Source organism: Leuciscus leuciscus, assembly GCF_965113295.1.
Source record: "Leuciscus leuciscus genome assembly, chromosome: 1".
Taxonomy (NCBI): domain Eukaryota; kingdom Metazoa; phylum Chordata; class Actinopteri; order Cypriniformes; family Leuciscidae; genus Leuciscus; species Leuciscus leuciscus.
The window spans coordinates 3,176,199-3,190,733 of NC_138725.1; the positions used below are offsets into that span (position 1 = coordinate 3,176,199).

Below are 14,535 nucleotides of genomic sequence, written 5' to 3' on the forward strand. Positions count from 1 at the left end.
GACCTCCGGAATAGAAGCACTCGCCGCCGTCGAAACTCCTTTCAGCGGGATAAGCTCCTGGTCTCCACCCGAGCAACCCTCACGATGCAGGCTCGACGAGTGGTTCCTGCAAGGGTGCCGACAGACCCCTCAGCAGGGACCCGCCCCCTTCTTCCCCGTTGTGGCTCGCATCAAGCCTTCTTTCTCTTCAGTCCTCTCCAATGTTGACAGCGCTAAAGATAAAGGCTATGAGGCGACCCATCCGCCCATCTTTGCCCACCTACCGCCGCGGGATGGAAGACTAAGAATCAGAGGCTTTTAAAGACCAGCGGGCTACGAAGTCTACAGCCCAGGCCATCGGGTGGAGCATGGCCAACCTAACGGTGCTCAAACGGCACCTGTGGTTGAACTTGACGGATATGAAGGAGTCATATCCTCCTTCATTTTTACAGAGAAATGGTTTAAAGGGATACTCCACTTTTTTTTGGAAATAGGCTCATTTTACAACTCCCCCAGAGTTAAACAGTTGAGTATTACCGTTTTCGAATCCATTCAGCCGATCTCCGGGTCTGACGGTACCACTTTTAGCATAGCTTAGCATAGATCATTGAATCTGACAAGACCATTAGCATCTCTCTCCAAAAAATTACCACAGAGTTTCGATATTTTTCCTATTTAAAACTTGACTCTTCTGTAGTTACATCGTGTACTAAGACCGACAGAAAATATAAAATTGCGATTTTCTAAGCTTATATGGCTAGGATCTATACTCTCATTCCTGCGTAATAATCAAGAAACTTTGCTGCCATACCATGGGTCCAGCAGGCGTAATGATATGACGCAGCACCTGAAAATAGTCCCCAGGCTATTAGGCTCCTATCTCACAGCCACCAGGTCCTGTTTTCATCCAACCCCTAGCTATGAGGGCCGAAGCCTGGGAGGCTATCCCCGAAATATCGAAATGGGTGTTGAACATAATAAAACGAGGTTATTCGCTCCAGTTTGCTCGAAGACCTCCGCGCTTTCGAGCCAAGGTCAAGACAATGGTCGAAGAGGGCGTGGCCCACGTTTTCCGTACCGAAGTGTCAAAACTGTTGGAAAAGAGAGCTGTCGAAACAGATCCTATATCACAGAGCGAGTCAGGCTTTTACAGTCGCTACTTTCTCGTCCCCAAAAAGGATGGCGGTCTCAGACCCATTCTAGATCTCAGACACTTGAACAAAGCGCTTATGACACGTCCGTTTAGGATGTTGTCAACCAAACAAATTCTCGTGTATATTGGCCCGGGAGATTGGTTTTTCTCAGTGTATCTGAAAGACGCCTATTTTCACATCCAGATAGTGCCCCATCACAGACCATTCCTGAGGATGCATTCAAAGGGCAGGCTTATCACTACACAGTACTACCATTCGGCCTGTCTCTAGCGGCCCGTACCTTCACGAAGTGTATGGACGCGGCACTCTTCCCCTTGAGACAGTGGGAGTGTTAAACTACCTCGACGATTGGCTCATCATAGCCCAATCGGAGGAGCTATTAATAACTCACAGAGCTGGCTCCTCAACCACTTAGAATGCCTGGGCCTCAGTATCAATTTCTCCAAAAGCACACTATCTCACAGCCGGAACATCTACTTCCTGGGTATAGAAATAGACTCGGTACACATGAGAGCGCGCCTTACCGAAGCGCACGCGCTTTTTATTCGGTGCCTGGCGACGTCTTTCAGGGCGGGCGCCCGTGTTCCCCTCAAGAGATTCCAGAAGATGCTGGGTCTCATGGCTTCGGCCTCACCAGTACTCCAACTAGGACTTACAAATCAGAGCAAGTCACGGCTAGTCTAATGTGACCGGCCATTAATAATTCGTTTTAGTCAAATAAATATCAATCTCAAAGTTGGTGTCAAAATATGACAGTATTGTATATTTTAATGTTAATATCATGTTAGATAATTGTGTCATTGATCAAATATATTCAATAGTTCTTGCTAAAGAAACAAGGTATTCGTGCCTATAATGTTTTAAAAATAATAATTGGAAGATAAATTTTCCTCATTCATGGAAAGTTTCAAGAACATATAACCAATTATAAAAAGGCATCAAATTATCATAATATTTTATAACAGTTGTCTACTTTCTACTATTACATCAGGGCTCACTTTCATGTCCTTTCACGTTATATTTCTCTCTTTGAATTATTTTGATGTACTAAAAATGTAATTAATAATTTTCTCTTTGATTTCAGACCGGATGGAAGTGGAGGAGGAGAGTGAAGAACTGAGTGAAGTGGAGGAGAAACATCATGTCAAACCTGGAGGAAAAACTCTGAGTCGCTCAAAGACTAAAAATACATTGTTAAAGAAAAGAAGAGCCAAGAAATCTTTCACCTGCACTCAGTGTGGAAAGAGTCTCACACGCAAAGATGGTCTTGAGCTTCACATGAGAGTTCACACTGGAGAGAAGCCGTTCACATGTGATCAATGCGGGAAGAGTTTCACACACAAACCTTATCTTGATGCGCATAGAAGAGTTCACACCGGAGAGAAGCCGTTCACATGTGATCAGTGTGGAAAGAGTTTCAGTCGATCATCAACCCTTAATGTTCACATGAGGATCCACACCGGAGTGAAGTCGTTCTCATGTGATCAGTGCGGCAAAACCTTTCTTGGGTCATCAGACCTGAAGAAACACCTGATAGTTCATACGAAGGAGAAGCCGCATTCATGTTCTGTGTGTGGAAAGAGTTTTTCACAGCTGCCTAATTTACATACACATGAGAAAACTCACACTGGTGTGAGAGAGTACATGTGCTTTGAGTGTGAGAAGACTTTTACTACAGCGGACGGTTTAAAACAGCACCAGAGAATTCACACTGGAGAAAAACCTTACAAGTGTTCACACTGTGACAAGAGATTCAGTGTGTCATCATCTCTGAGATCACATGAGAGGATCCACACTGGAGAAAAACCTTACAAGTGTTCACACTGTGACAAGAGATTCAATCGATCAACACATCTGAAAACACATGAGAGGATCCACACTGGAGAAAAACCTTACAAGTGTTCACACTGTGACAAGAGATTCAGTCAGTCAGGACATCTGAGATCACATGAGAGGATCCACAGCAGAGAGATTGTTGTCACTTTATTGATTGATTGATGTCTTTTAAACGTACAGTATGTAATTTTTTTCGCCGCTGGAGGTCGCTAACCTCTTACAATAACAAAGGCGTAGTTTGATGACGCAACGTTTGCTAAGAATTATGGATCTTGTCGTCAACGTCAAGCCGGCCGATCTAATAATGTTTATGGATGACTGAAAACATCGATGCTTTTATCATGACTGTGATATGAAGCAGTTCGGGATTGCTAAGAGACAGCTATCAGCTCCACACGCGACGCGAGTCCCGCGGATATAAAAGGAATATGGACATTTCATTCTACTGAACTACACAAGTGCAGAATTACTACTCACAGGTCAGTTTATTAGACAAATTAAACTTGTGAGGTAACGCAGCGCTGTTTCACTTGGTCTAACATTACACTATCACACTAAACTGCATTTGAATGTGTTGATTTATGTGTTAGTTTGTCTGTATGAGACTAGCAGTGAGCTAGATCAACATTAGAATAACATACAGATCATATTCTAACATTTTATCATTGTTGAACTATATAACATTGATTCGTTTTATGTAAATGTGCTCACCTGTTTAATAAAGTACATGTAGAAGCGGTCGAAGTCTCGGACGTGGAGCTTTCGGCATCTCGAAAACACTGCGCTGATATTGATTCTTGTTTTAGTTCTCCTTTTTTATCCAAAGTCTCATGATGTAACGAGTACATCAGGATTTATGGGAAGTGTTCCCGGTTCCGGCTGACCTAATCTATGCAGCCTAACATTGAATTATAGAAGTCTATAATGTGTTATGTGAATGCTAGGTCAAAGATATGTGTTTTTAGCCTAGCTTTGAACTGACTGTCTGCTTCCCGGACAATGTTAGGAAGACTGTTCCAGAGTTTTGGTGCTAAATAGGAAAAGGATCTACCACCAGCAGTCGATTTTGATATTCTAGGTATCATTAACTGGCCGGAATTTTGAGATCGCAATAGACGTGAAGGACTATAATGCGTTAAGAGCTCGCTCAAGTACTGCGGAGCTAAACCAAGTCAAGTCAAGTCAAGTCATTTTCATTTATATAGCGCTTTTAACAATGTAGATTGTCTCAAAGCAGCTTTACAGAGATAAATGTATAATTTAACGTAAGATTGTTTGGCTTTATAGCGGTTCTTTAATAAAGTTATTTTCCAGCTAAAGTTAGTTTTGATTGATTCGCTTCCGTCGCAACGATCATTTGTTTTTAAATTAGGGGCCGCCAAGACGACACCATTCTCTCTACACAGACTTTAAACGCGAACCTGTGAGAAACGCTGATGGCGTTCACATGCGCATTAAGAACGGGTTCTATAGTTATGTGCGTTTGAATATATGTGTGCAGGTTTGGAATTCCCTGCAAACCAAGCCTAAACAAATTACTGGTGTTTCCTTATAGTTTTGATTCAGAATTTTATTTTATCAATTCGGGGTAGATACGCAAATTGAGTTTTCCCGACGACGCTTTATCTGTAGAGTGGTAAAAGGGATCCTCCATAGGGAGAGACTAGTTGGCACTTCAGCACTGCGTTGACATCGGGTCCAGGCGAAGGTCCTTCATCAGATCTGGAAACGGCCTGGATCCGGCAGGCTGCGGGAAAACCTTGGGATAAACAAAGACACTAAAATTAGCGTAGATGCCATTCTTCTCATGATGTAACAAGTACATCAGGATTTATGGGAAGTGTTCCCGGTTCCAGCTGACCTAATCTATGCAGCCTAATATTGAATTATAGAAGTCTATAATGTATTATGTGAACGCTATGTCAAAGAGATGTGTCTTTAATCTAGATTTGAACTGACAGAGTGTGTCTGCTTCCCGGACAATGGTAGGAAGGCTGTTCCAAAGTTTTGGTGCTAAATAGGAAAAGGATCTACCGCCAGCAGTCGATTTAGATATTCTAGGTATTATCAACTGGCCGGAATTTTGAGATCGCAATAGGCGTGAAGGAGTATAATGCGTTAAGAGCTCGCTCAAGTACTGCGGAGCTAAACCATTTAGTGCTTTGTAAGTAATCAGCAATATTTTAAAATTGACGATGTTTAATAGGGAGCCAATGCAGTTTTGACAGAACCGGGCTAATATGGTCATACTTCCTGGTTCTGGTAAGAACTCGAGCTGCTGCGTTTTGAACCAGCTGTAGTTTGTTTATTAAGCGTGCAGGGCAACCACCCAGTAGAGCATTACAATAATCTAGCCTTGAGGTCATGAACGCATGGACTAATTGTTCCGCATTTGTCAATGAGAGCATATGACGTAATTTAGATATATTTTTAAGATGGAAAAATGCGGTTTTACAGATACTAGACACGTGACTTTCAAATGAAAGATTGGTATCAAAGAGCACACCCAGGTTCCTAACCGACGACGAAGACTTAACAGAGCAGCCATCGAGTGTTAGACAGTATTCTAGATTATTACGTGAGGACGTTTTTTGTCCAATAATTAGAATCTCTGTTTTTTCAGAATTTAGAAGTAGGAAATTACGAGTCATCCAATTTTTTATATCAGCTATGCATTCTGTTAATTTAGTGAATTGGTAAGTTTCGTTTTTGAAGAAATATAGAGCTGAGTATCGTCGGCATAACAGTGGAAGCTAATTCCATGTTTCCTAATTATATCTCCTAATGGTAGCATGTACAGAGTGAACAGCAGCGGTCCTAGTACTGAGCCCTGTGGTACGCCATACTGAACTTGTGATTGATAAGACATCTCTTCATTTACTGCTACAAACTGATAACGGTCAGATAAGTATGATTTAAACCATGCTAGTGCAATTCCACTAATGCCAACATAGTTTTCTAGTCTATTTAAAAGAATGTTGTGGTCAATGGTGTCAAACGCAGCACTAAGATCGAGTAACACTAATAGAGAGACACAACCACGATCGGATGATAAGAGCAAATCATTTGTTACTCTAACGAGAGCAGTCTCAGTACTATGGTATGGTCTAAATCCGGACTGAAAATCCTCGCAGATATCATTTCTTTCTAGAAAGGAACATAGTTGTGAAGATACTGCCTTTTCTAGTATCTTTGACAGAAAAGGTAGATTCGAGATCGGCCTGTAATTGACTAATTCTGAAGGATCAAGTTGCATTTTTTTAACAAGCGGTTTAATCATAGCCAGCTTAAAGTTTTTTGGTACGTATCCTAGAGACAAAGATGAATTAATGATATTAAGAAGAGGATCTATGACCTCTGGAAGCATCTCTTTCATTAGCTTAGTCGGTATAGGGTCTAACATACATGTTGTAGATTTAGATGATTTAACGAGTTTAGTAAATTCTTCCTCTCCTATAGCAACGAATGAATCAAATTTTTCCTCAGGAAGACTACAATGCACTGCCTGATGCGATACTGTAGTAGACGGTTGCATAGTTATAATTTTATCCCTGATATTATCAATCTTATAAGTGAAGAAGTTCATAAAGTCATTACTGCTGTGCTGCTTGGAACCTTCTGTGTTTGAAGCTTTCTTTTTCGTTAGTTTAGCCACTGTTTCAAATAAATACCTAGGATTATGTTTATTTTCTTCTAATAGGTTTGAAAAATAAGCAGATCTAGCAGCTTTTAAAGCCTCTCTGTAAGCAATCGAGCTCTCCTTCCATGAAATGCGAAATACCTCTAATTTTGTTTTCTTCCAGTTGCGCTCCATTTTTCTGGCTGCTCTCTTAAGGGCCTGAGTGTGCTCGTTGTACCACGGCGTTGGATTATTTTCTTTAATCTTCTTTAAGCGCAAAGGAGCAACTGTGTCTAAAGTGCTGGAAAAGAGAGAGTTAAAAGTTTCTGTTGCAATATCAAGTTTTTCTAAGCTATCCGGGATGCTAAAATGATGAAACTGATCAGGAAGATTATTGATAAAGCAATCTTTAGTAGCAGAAGTGATAGGTCTAACATATTTGTAACACGGAGTCGGCTTTGCAGCCTTGGAGATGTCATCGCTCTGCTGCAGAATTTCAATGGCATCAACATCTATTCCGTGTGATAATATTAGATCTAGAGTATGATTACGACGATGAGTAGGTCCTGACACGTGTTGTCTAACTCCAATTGAGTTTACAATGTCTTTAAATGCCAAACCCAATGCATCTTTTTCATTATCGATGTGTATATTAAAATCACCAACAATTAGGACTTTATCTGCAGCCAGTACTAACTCTGATAGAAAGTCCGCAAATTCTTTGATAAAGTCTGTATGGTGCCCTGGTGGCCTGTATACAGTAGCCAGCACAAATCTCAAACGTGATTTATCATTTATACTATATATTTTTACATTAAGCACTAACACTTCAAAAGAATTATATTCAAAACTTGATTTCTTAGTGGTTTTGAAAATATGAATAAATTACAGCAACACCACCCCCTTTGCGTTTCAGACGAGGCTCATGTTTATAACAGTAGTCTTGCGGGGTGGACTCATTTAAAGTAATGTAATCGCTTGGTTTTAGCCAGGTTTCTGTCAAACACAGCACATCTAGGTTATTATCTGAAATCATATCATTAACAATGAGTGCTTTTGAAGTAAGCGATCGAATATTCAGCAACCCAAGCTTTAGCATTTGTTCATCTGTATTATAGCTGTTTTTTATTTGTTGAACATCAATTAAATTTTTAACCTTAGATAGGTTTAAACATTTTTTGGATTTCCAAATTCGGGGAACAGACACAGTCTCTATATGATGATAGCTAGGTGAAAGAGGCTCTATGTGATGGGATTTATCTGACCTGGGTGACGCGAGGCCGCTAGCAGACGGTTGGTTTAGCCAGTCTGTCTGCTTCCTGACCTGGTGCCCAATTTGTCATGTTTGAGCTCTAAGACTATGAGCCATATTACTAGAGAGAAGAGCAGCACCATCCCAGGAGGGATGAATACCATCTCTTTTCAACAGGTCAGGTTTGCCCCAAAAACTTTTCCAATTGTCTATGAATTCTATATTATTACACGGACACCACTCAGACAGCCAGCGATTCAGTGAACACAATCTACTAACTATCTCATCACTCCTGCGAACAGGAAGGGGGCCAGAGCAAATTACAGTGCCTGACATCGTACTTGCAAGTTCACACACCTCTTTAATATTAATTTTGGTGATCTCCGACTGGCGGAGTCGAACATCATTAGTGCCGACATGAATAATGATCTTAGAGAATTTACGCTTAGCATTAGCCAGCACTTTTAAATTTGCTTTCATGTCAGGCGCTCTGGCTCCCGGCAAACATGTGACTATGTTCGCTGGTGTCTCTATTTTCATGTTCCGTGTGATCGAATCACCAATTACTAGGGCACAATCAACAGAATTCTCAGTGGGTGTTTCACTGAGCGGGGCAAATCGATTTGTTGTGGTAATCGGAACGGAAGAGTGGTTTTTTGATCCGCGACTAGAGCGATCCCTCACCGTCACCCATTTGCCCGGCTGCACAGGCTCTACTTCAGCTGGAACCGAATCATGTAAAGAGTTCACTATGCTATGCGCATCCAAAATAGTATCTAAAGCTCTAGCACTCTTACTATCCTCAATTAAAGTTTGGATGCGTGTCTCTAATTCTGAAATCTTCTCTGTCAGCCTAACTGTCTCCTTACATTTATCACATATAAATCCTACATTGCCAACAGAGAAGTCTATGCTAAACATGTGACATGAAGTGCAGGTGACAATAACAGGACAAGACATTACTCACCGTGTTTGTTGACTGATTATTACTTACCTGAGCTTTTATTAACTCAAAGGCGCGAGCGCGCGAGACAACAATAAATAAATAAAATTTTAAATAAAATAAACCATTTAGTGCTTTGTAAGTAATCAGCAATATTTTATAATTGATGCGATGTTTAATAAGGAGCCAGTGCAGTGTTGACAGAACCGGGCTAATATGGTCATACTTCCTGGTTCTGGTAAGAACTCGAGCTGCTGCATTTTGGACCAGCTGTAGTTTGTTTATTATGCGTGCAGGGCAACCACCCAGTAGAGCATTACAATAATCTAGCCTTGAGGTCATGAACGCATGAACTAATTGTTCCGCATTTGTCATTGCCTGAAAATAGGTCTAATAGGTTAGACAAACTTAGTCCCGGTCACGTTGGAAGAAGTTACCGAGCTGGGGACTATTTTTAGGCGCTGCGTCATATCACTATGCCTGCTGCACCCATGGTACAGCCGCACAGTTCCTTGATTATTACGCCGGAATGAGAGTAGTTCCTAGCCATATAGGCTTAGAAAATTGCAACTTTTCATTTTCCGTCGATCTTAGTACACGGTTTAACTACAGAAGAGTCAAGTTTTAAATAGGAAAAATATTGAAACTCTTTGGTCATTTTGAAAGAAATGCTACTGGACTCGTCTGAATCAATGATCTATGCTAAAAGTGGTACCGTCAGACCCGGAGTTCGGCTGAATGGATTCTAAAACGGTAAAACTCATCTGTTTAACTCTGGGGGAGTTGTAAAATGAGCATATTTCCGAAAAAAGTGGAGTATCCCTTTAAGGCCATCAAACCGCGAACGTAGCGCACGCATGACAGTCTCCCTTGCTGGCACAGTATATCTTGGCTCGACGATTTTAAACATGTTCTTAAAGCCCTCTCCTTCCACCGTGTTGACTGGCCTCATATCTTGGGCGATGTAATGCACAATGCCCTTAGTGATGTCCTCCTTTCTCTTCGCTGACAGAGGATGGACAAACTCCAGTTGCGTCTGGGTGCTTCCTGATGCCTGTGGCATGGCCTGGGGGTGCACCTAGTACATAACCAATAAAATATATAAACTTTTTTTATTATTATTGTTTTTATTAATATATATAAACTTTTAGACATTCGACATAGAAAGCTGACACGTATATCTCGCTTACCGTTTTTATGTGATAGGTCATATTGGTCGTTGAGCTGTGGTAAGTTAGCTTTAGGCCACAAAGCTTGCACTCCACAGTCTTCTCGTCTGTTTTTGTAAAATGCAGCCAGACAAAAGATTTAGATTTTTTGGACATTTTGTCGACTAAAGCCAAAACAAGTTAAGTTAGCGTTCTAAATTAACAAAAACAGCACAATCTATATTCCTTACTGAGCGCGCGAAGCAGTGCAGCCAGCAACAGGTGCGGTTCCCGACGAGTGTTCTACGTCATGCGCTAAATTGTGGCGCTGTTACAAAATAGCCTAAATTAAAGCATTTAAAGTTGGGGATAAAACATAGGCTAATTATATTTAGAATACAGTAATATATAGCTGAGTATAAAGAAATAAATATCAAGGAGTAAATCAATGAAAAAAACAAATTATTGGTAAAAAAAAAAAAAAATGCAACTGGTCGACCAATGAGAATGTCAGTCGACCAAGACGGCATTGACCGATTAGTCGACTAAACGACTAAAGTTGACAGCCCTAGTGATATGACGTCACACTCTGCGCAGAGCTGGGTAGAGTATCCGAAAACTGTACTCAAGTAAAAGTTCAAGTACTTTTAGAAATATTTACTCAAGTAAAAGTAATAATCTTAATAGTTACTTGAGTAAGAGTAAAAAGTATGCAATGAAAAAAAAAACCTACTCAAGTAGCTAGTTAGGCTACTTCGGATCATATATAGGTCTATGTATGTATGTACAGTGGGGAGAACAAGTATTTGATACACTGCCGATTTTGCAGGTTTTCCTACTTTCAATGCATGTAGAGATCTGTAATTTTTATCATAGGTACACTTCAACTGTGAGAGACGGAATCTTAAACAAAAATCCAGATAATCACATTGTATGATTTTTAAATAATTAATTTGCATTTTATTGCATGACATAAGTATTTGATCACTTACCAACCAGTAAGAATTCCGGCTCTCACAAACCTGTTAGTTTTTCTTTAAGAAGCCCTCCTGTTCTCCACTCATTACCTGTATTAACTGCACCTGTTTGAACTCGTTACCTGTATAAAAGACACCTGTCCACACACTCAATCAAACAGACTCCAACCTCTCCACAATGGCCAAGACCAGAGAGCTGTGTAAGGACATCAGGGATAAAACTGTAGACCTGCACAAGGCTGGGATGGGCTACAGGACAATAGGCAATCAGCATGGTGAGAAGGCAACAACTGTTGGCGCAATTATTAGAAAATGGAAGAAGTTCAAGATGACGGTCAATCTCCCTCGGTCTGGGGCACCATGCAAGATCTCACCTCGTGGGGCATCAATGATCATGAGGAAGGTGAGGGATCAGCCCAGAACTACACGGCAGGACCTGGTCAATGACCTGAAGAGAGCTGGGACCACAGTCTCAAAGAAAACCATTAGTAACACACTACGCCGTCATGGATTAAAATCCTGCAGCGCACGCAAGGTCCCGCTGCTCAAGCCAGCGCATGTCCAGGCCCTTCTGAAGTTTGCAAATGACCATCTGGATGATCCTGAGGAGGAATGGGAGAAGGTCATGTGGTCTGATGAGACAAAAATAGAGCTTTTTGGTCTAAACTCCACTCGCCGTGTTTGGAGGAAGAAGAAGGATGAGTCTCTTTAACATTTCAAAGCCGCGATGTACAGAAAATCACACAAAGATATAGAAGAAAATGTATAAAACCATTTTGGATCAATAAAACTAAGAAATAACATAAATAACTCCAGAAAGGCCACACTGCAGACAAGATTTATATTTCACATGCAAATCAAATTAAATCGGCTAAATTACCTGTGCGAGCAGGCTCTAAGTACAGCACAACATCAATGCACCGAAAAAATAAACAATTTACTAAATTAAATTAGAACAGAATATACCTTTCTAATAAATAAAAATACAAAACGAAATAAATCAGAATCAAGTCACAAGATGAGCAAATGTGTGCAAAATGCCTAAAGTGCAGGGGAACATATATTCAAAACACAAGCCACATATAGTTAGATTAGATAACCCTGACAGATTAATAAAGAAATTAAAAATAAAGAAATTATTAAAATAACGATAGTAGCCAGAATTTTCAATTTTGTCTTTTTAACTGCAGAAACAACAATAAATGCTAACCTGGAGGCAGTCTTTTTAGCTAAAAATGTTCACAGCATCCAAAAATCTAATTAGAACCAGCTGAAAAGTTTTGAAATCACTTGTACTCTACCTGATCGAGAGAACAAATCCAGTCTTTCACTCTGTGTCCGTTGGAGTCTTTTCAAATTGTGCGCGCGGATAAAATACATTCTAACGTGAAACCCAGTCTATGCGTCAAACATGTTAACTTTGGCCAGCAGAAGTGCGATCATGGTTTTCCTGATGCTAAATCCAGCCTTGGAGAGTATCCTTTCTGATGGTGTACATCCACACTTTGGATTTTCTTATCCCAGACATTGTTAAAGATTTAAGCATCGAATCTTCAACTATTCGGGGTCACCCCTACTCTACAGTATAGGACACTGGTCCGGTCTGAGAGGAAAGAGCAGCAGTTTTCCAGTTTTCCTTTCTGCGCCGATAATCCCGGACCAGCACAATATCAAACTCTCTGTGTTTGGAGTGACCCGACCGGTGAGAACACTGGGCCTTTTGTGCCTGATCAACAGCATCAGCCACACTCGGTTTCAGTAAGTCCAGGCGTGTTCGCAATCTGCGACGTAAAAACAGCATAGCTGGAGTTTCTCTTGTTGTGCTGTGTCTGTGTGTGGTGGAGTTTCAGGTTTGCCATAACGACTGAATAAGCCTCTCAGTACTTGAATGGTCTTAGATGATGTTGTGGAGTCTGTCACGTGGACTTCTGGCCCTTTTGAGTGAGCATCGACAACCACCAGGAACATCCGCTCCTCAGATGGGCCGGCGAAGGTGAGAGGCAGGGAGATTTTTGATTTTGCTGGCATGACAAGCAGGTCTTAGATTTCTCTTCCATTTGAGAGTCAATACTGGGCCACCAGATGGCGCCTTCATTTATACTACACCTGGGAGTCCAGCATGGAGATGATCACCAGCACTGAGCATTAAAGTCCCCCACACACAAGCTGTGTCCCGATTCAGGGGCTGCATCTGAAGGCCGACTGTGTCACAGCAGCGCAACGAAGGCTCTGTTTACCCTTGGCATTAGCATGCGACCTGTGTCCGGATGTTGTTCACACACACATTGAAAAGACAAGTGTAAACGCTCTTATGATGGGAATGTTATCTGATCAGCGGATTTTTTTTTTGCGAGATCCGATCTGTTATCCAGATACAGAAGCCACTTGATGAGGACAGGTGTAAACGCACCGTGTCCTGATTGGCTTTAAAGGAATGGTGATTGCATGTTAATGCCAAGTGTAAACGCAGCCGAAGGCTTTCCCGAGCCTACCGTCAGTGTTGCCAAGTTCAAGGTTTTTCCGCAGTCTTGGGCTACTTTTAAGCTGTTGGCGCGGGTAAAAAAGTTTGCGGTTTGATTTCCACCCCCGTAAGTACGATTCTAACCCTCCAACGCCCCTAAACATCACTCAAAGTTTCTAACTTCGGCATGTGATCATTATGATCACAACTTGTAATAACTGCTTTAATGAGCTCATTGTTTCTTCTGTCAATTGATACATGTTAGCTAACTGCATGATTTGTGTTATTGAACTGTATATTTCTGTAATATGGGCATTATTTGGACCTCTGAAAACAGAACCGGGTTCATAAAGTGTCAGAAACAGATCAAACACTGGTTTATGGAGGAGGAGGATAGTTGTTCATATATCCATCATTCCCTCTATAGACAGCTTGGAGCAGAAGATCTGATAAAGACACGAGATCCTGTTTTCCACTTTCAATAAATTCATTCTCATCTGCATAAATTTCATTACGTTCAATCCCCTTTATCTAGCAAAAGTGAATTTAAAGTGTATGTAGTAGATTGAGTTCACCACTAGGGGGCATATGTGTGTGTGTTGCGTGGGCATCACCTGTTGCTGTAGTATGTTGGGTTCTGTATGTAAAGGATGACAACAGTGTTCTTGGCTAATGAATGCTGCTATGGAGTTTTATTTATTAGTTTTATTAGTATTTCTTCTCTCTCTTTCTTTAGTTATCAGCTTAGGCGTAATTTACGGGTGGGACATGTCCCCACCACTTTTTAAAACATCTCGCGGCACGAATGTACCAATTCTACAAATAAATAAAACATCTCCAGTTAACTGGCAGAGCATTCATTTCGTTTTTTTTTTTTTATATATTTGACATTTTTTATTGAAGAGGAATAACCCCTTGAGATGAACCATCTCGTTCATGTCCAGGTACAGAAATTGACATTGACCTTACAGCGGCAGTCAAATAAAACAGAAAACACATACACAAATGAAACAGAAAACACATAAAAAAAATAATAGATTTGCTTATTGTGTTGCAAGTTATAAAATGAGCTAAATGGAATTAGATATTGTTTTAAATAGGAAGGATAGTCCATATAAATACATTTAAAAATAAACTGTAACCAATGAAAACGCCTTCTATCTGGT

General features: G+C 40.8%; 2 protein-coding genes across 4 annotated transcripts in view; one reads left to right on the forward strand and one right to left on the reverse strand.

The window, feature by feature from the left end:
• LOC309479756 (uncharacterized protein) overlaps positions 1 to 14,535 on the reverse strand; it is a 223,481-nt gene that overhangs the window by 8,967 nt on the left and 199,979 nt on the right. The window lies entirely within an intron of this gene.
• LOC309479984 (uncharacterized protein) overlaps positions 1 to 14,535 on the forward strand; it is a 64,583-nt gene that overhangs the window by 3,254 nt on the left and 46,794 nt on the right. For all 3 annotated transcript variants that reach the window (XR_014199495.1, XR_014199496.1, XM_082144313.1), the window contains exon 3: positions 2,218 to 3,448. The gene's annotated coding sequence lies outside the window, so the exon portion shown is untranslated. The remainder of the gene's footprint in view (positions 1 to 2,217; positions 3,449 to 14,535) is intronic.